Source organism: Rosa chinensis, chromosome 2 (assembly GCF_002994745.2).
Source record: "Rosa chinensis cultivar Old Blush chromosome 2, RchiOBHm-V2, whole genome shotgun sequence".
NCBI lineage: Eukaryota > Viridiplantae > Streptophyta > Magnoliopsida > Rosales > Rosaceae > Rosa > Rosa chinensis.
The window spans coordinates 15173904-15179190 of record NC_037089.1 but is presented as its reverse complement, the minus strand read 5'-3'; the positions used below and the strand labels follow the sequence as shown (position 1 = coordinate 15179190).

At 39.0% G+C, this 5287-nt stretch overlaps 1 long non-coding RNA gene across 1 annotated transcript; it reads right to left on the bottom strand.

Moving 5' to 3' along the window:
* Positions 1 to 2228: 2228 nt before the first annotated feature.
* On the bottom strand, positions 2229 to 3378 carry LOC112183461. Its single transcript, XR_002929907.1, has 3 exons — positions 3304 to 3378; positions 3129 to 3206; positions 2229 to 2282 (listed from the first exon to the last, which is right to left on the bottom strand). It is a non-coding gene; the product is annotated as an uncharacterized LOC112183461 (long non-coding RNA).
* Between the last annotated feature and the right edge of the window lie 1909 nt (positions 3379 to 5287).

Below are 5287 nucleotides of genomic sequence, written 5' to 3'. Positions count from 1 at the left end.
TAGACAACCACTAGTTGTATGAAAGAGGACACCACAAAAATTGCAGAATTCGGGGCAAAAGTTCATATGAAAACTCCACCTCTAAATCTCCAATGTCAACTTGAGGCACAGTAATCCTTTGGAATATAGACTAATTAACATCCAGACGAACTCATACGAAGAGTGCTCCCAATACATTCAAAATCATTATCACGATCAACATCAATGAACTGACCAAGAGTGTCCCCAATACTTTTCGCCAGAGACTCGGTCATACTTAGCCAATGGAGTTTATGAACATGAACCCAGAAATTAACCTGAGTTAAGTGAATTGTAGATGAGGATGCTACCGTTACCGGTGCCATCAGTATTAAGATATTATTGTATGACCATGGTTCTCCATCAAGAACTCGTTGCATATCACTCATCAAAGTAAAGCGAAGGAGGAAGAGATTGTTGTCAACCGCCTTCACTACCAATCCTTTAGCAAACTTCCATAATCTGATCATTTGGCGCATGAAACCTTGTGAGAACACTGATCTAGTCAACCTGTTGCACAGGAAACTCCCTGAACCATGGAGAATAGCTGTGCGAGAAAGCATAGCAGAGAAACCAATTGAACGATTTTCAGTTAGAGGAATTGCCGATAGAATCAAGCAATTACTAAAAGAGCAGTGCAAAGCCAATCTTAGAGCTAAGATGGCCAAGAAACAACTCAAAGGAGTTGAAAATTTTTGTTATGGAATACTGGATATGCCAACCAACTGGGGATGTCATGAATCCAAGTTCCACAAAAAAAAAAAAAAAAAATATTACTCGAAAAAATTCAAAAAGAGTAATAAGAAAATAGATTGGAAATTCAAGAAAAGTTCCAATTACAGAAAACAACAAGATGAAGATCCTAAAAAGAAATTCTTCAAGAAAAAGAAGAATAACCGAGTCAATCCTCAGAATACTCAACCAGACAAGAAAGCTTGCAGATGCTGGTTATGTAAAGCTGAAGGGCACTATGCCAATGAATGCCCGGAAAAGGGTAATGTGGTGACCCGAGAGAGGGGTCCCACAGCGCCGCTACCCCGAGCCAATGAGAAACCGACATGTCACGAATGACATCCCGATAACTCATCAACCCGAAATCGCAAGGCCTTTTGGGTTCAGACTGTTGGTTTACAAAACACTTTCTTGGACAAATCGTTCTAGCAACCAAACAACACATTTTCAAAAGCGGAATTTGAAATGGGCTAAGAGTTTTGGGCTTGCAATCAGAGCCCAATTTGGAAAATAAAACAAATCACTAAGTAACTACAAGCATGGGAGACGCGCCCCAGGGTTACGGGTCTCCCGGAATTTTTGTAAACGAGTAGGAAATAAATAAACAAATAAATTAGTGAGAAAGTAAATAAACAAATTACTTCAAAATCCGATAAAGGACCAAAACCATTTCTTGATAAAGTCAAAGAAGAATACGCCAAGCCAGGCATGTGCCTCCTCTATATGCTCCCTGACCACATCCTCGAAACCTGCACACTGTTGTAGGGGTGACCTTTCATCCTCGCATGCCCAGTAAGGGCCGACTCAACCATGCTAGGTTTGAAAATAATAATAATAATAATAATAATCGAAAATATGTACTACATAATATTGTGCACGTTTATCGAAAATACTTTAAAAAGAGGCAACCACAAACATTTATTTCTTTTATAAAGCATATGCAGTATGCTTCACACAATTTGGAGCTCCGAGATACTTACCTGCCGGCTAAACTCAAACAAATCGATGACTGACCTGGTTCGTCATCCTTCGAGAACCGACCAACTACTATGTAGTCCTTGTAACTACAATTAGCGAAAGTGTCCATTTCTTGGTCCTGAGTCTCCTATGACTGGTTCACTGTCTGTACTCACTTTTCCTCGACAAACATAGGAGCACGACCCCCTCCGGAGGTTCATGGTTATCGACACCGTGGGATCCCTAGGAATCTATGCATCTAGGTCCCATTCACTTTCAGGTCACAAGTACAAACATACGATGGGTACAGTATCTCAACATGCAAGTCTAGCCTCGATTTTTGCAATAAGTAAATATCAGTTATGGAAACACGCATATCACGAGGCATTGACTAATGAACAACCAAAAACATACTTTCAAGCAACACATTAATATACTAGAGCATTCCACACATAGAAAAGTCTCTAACAAGGAAGGGACAGCACACCCTATCTCGAATTGGAGTGCTCGTCCACATTCGGGTTCGTTCCCGACTTTCGATCATTTGTCCAAATCCATGTGCACACGCTCGAGTCCTTTATAATAAAATTAAACCAATAAGTAACTTGACTTCATTATAACTCAACTAACCGAGCAACCAAAGCATTTACTTAATTTCCTTATAATCCATCGGATTATCCTTTAATCGAACAATGATCTAGAACTTGTGTTTGTACAGATCTTCCTTTAATCGATAAATTCTATTACCCATTCCCAAATAATCCAAATGACTAATGTAGCATTTGAATCATTCGAGATATGGCGATTATATTTGGTACTTTCACCTTCATTTCTTTACCCTTTTTACTTTAAGAAAACAAATGGCAATTTCCATTCTCGAACGTTCTACTAAATAAATTTCTTTCAATTTTCGGGACATGGAGAAATTAACAAAGCTATGATCCGAAATTAAATTTTAGGTCAACTCGTTAGACCTTTCTATTTTCTTGGTATACCTTAGCTTCCTTTATTTTCCCTTGAAATCGTCAGAATATTTACTAAATGAACTTCTTATTAAGTTCGGCCCAATAATCATTAGCCAATATAACTTCATTTCGGATACCAATTCCATATGAACTTGATCAATTTACATTTTCGTTAACAATAACCAACTCACTTCTTTTCTTACAACCGTGGTATCCAGAATGATAGTTATAGACATTCTTATTTTACACTTCAACATTGATAACGAATTTTTGCTAATTCACAAGACCAATTTCCTCTATACTAAACTGATTTTATCTTTTTCCTCTTTCATGCAAGGTTTCCAACATAACTCAAACAACAAGTACCACTTTCGTTTCTAATATTTCACATAACCATGATTTCACCGAGTACACACAATATACGGCAAAAACATAACCAAATACCCAGACCCTTACCATTCTTCTTCTCCAAAATTAACTCCTCTGCTACGATAGCCTTCGACATGAAACTCGATTTCTTTAGAGCCTTCAAATCTACAATAACATCACCCCAACACTACCTCAACAACCATATAAAACCAAAGATTGTACAATTGTTGGGATAAGTTATAGTCTAGAATCAAGGCCTTACCCCTTCTCCTTCAACGGTCATTCAATCAAAGCCTCAGCTTCGGGCTCTCCTCTTCAAACCCAAACGTAGATTCTTCAAACCTCACACAATCCAATTTAAACACTAGAAATTAGGGTTTTTAGTCTAAATGGGAATAGAGGCTTCAACCCAGTCTAGGATGACGTAAATTACCTAACAGAGACGATCCCGTAACCGTGAGCGGCAGAGCTATGGCTGTCCAGGCGACTCGGAATTGGAGTTCGGCGTCTCAGAAACAGGTGGGTAGTGAGGCACTGATTACATCTATGGAGGTAGTTTAGCTCAATTTGGACTGGAGGTTGGGGAACGAAGGCATGCAGAGCTAGCTACGAGTTTCGGCGAGCTCGTACGGTGGTTTTCCAGCTTCGAGATTTAAGGCATGGTCTCGTCAAGGCTTGGTGCTTCAATTTCTGATAATGGTGGTGTGAATCAGTGACTGGATATCGGAGGATTATGGAAGGCAGTGGTGTCACAGGTTTGGTGGTCGCGTGTGGAGGCTGGAGACGATGGATGGCGGTGCTGGGCTCGGGTTTTGGTCGGATATAGGAGCTGGTTGGAAGGGTGGAGGCTGTGTCAAAAGGTGGTGGCCGGAGATGGGGTTTTCCGACGTTTGCAGAGGGAAGAAGAGAGAGAAAGTGCGAGAGGTCGGGGAGAGAGACGCGGCCCAGAGAAGATAGAGGGAGAGAAATGAGGCTAGGTTTTTCTCAAGTTCCTATTTGTACTCGTTTGTGAGAAAAGTCAAATTTGCCCTTGCGACGAGTTACAAAAATCTCCTAGCTAATTGCTTTTGATTTTGGGCTCGTAACTTTTCTTTTATTTGTTTTTCGTCAGAAACTTCTTAACTTATTTCTCGACGTCGTCCTAGGCCCAAAACTCAATTTCGTTAAAACTAAAAATTCAAATCTTCACTACAACTCAATTCGCCTTCCTTACAAATTTGCTTCGATGATCGTTCGCTTCAATGAACTTTAGTAACCTTTTAGGCCCAAAATGAAAGACTCTGGCCCAAACTTAAATTATAAGGCCCAAATCGAAGTCTCGACACCGAATTAATCTCCAAGGTCAATTTCTTCACTTAAATCAACTTGCGGAAAAATCTTATTGGCAAGAAATTACTTTCGGAAATTAACTAAAATTTTCAGGGCTCACAGGTAAAAGATCTACTAAAGCTCTATTTGAAGAATATGAGCATATAGTAGAAACAGCAAACATGAAGGGTTATGAAATAGCCTATTCTGATGATGAAGATGATGACATGTCAGTTTACTCTGCCTGGTCTGAAGAAGAAGAATCATCTTATTCTGAAATAGATTCTGAAGTAGAGTACTTGGAATCTAGACAGATGAATGTTCTACACGTCAAAAACTAGGAAGAAAGTAAGACGGAAGCAATATCGTCTGCTTACCAGGTGAACCCTGGTACATTCGTTTGTGACTACTGCTTATGTCACGAAAAGAATTAAGTTCCAATGTTTTGTGAAACATCTAAAAAGACTTATCACAAAGAATGCTTCATAGCTGAAGCAAGAAAAAAAACCAAGAATGGCCTTGTCAGTCAATTGGTAGAACAAGAATATGAAGAATATTTCTCTGAGAAAAAAGAGAAAGAATATAAAAACTCAGTTCCAAGAAATTGTGGAACCGTCTTCTTCACAAATAAAAGAAGAAAAAATCGAGGAAGAAAAACTCGATACATCCATCGAACTGGTTGAAATACCAGAAAATGTTCTAGAAGAATGTAAACCATTCATACCTCAGGAACAAGCTCAAGAAAATAAGCTACAACAATCGAAAGTCGTCTCTACTAGTAGATACAGCAACTACATAGAGATTGAACTTAAATTCCCTGACCATAAAAAATATCATCTACATACATTTGTAGACAATGGATCGGGATTTATTGTTGCAAAGAGATTTGCAATTCCAGAAGAACTCTGGAAAGAAGAAAAGAAAAGAACAGCTATGGG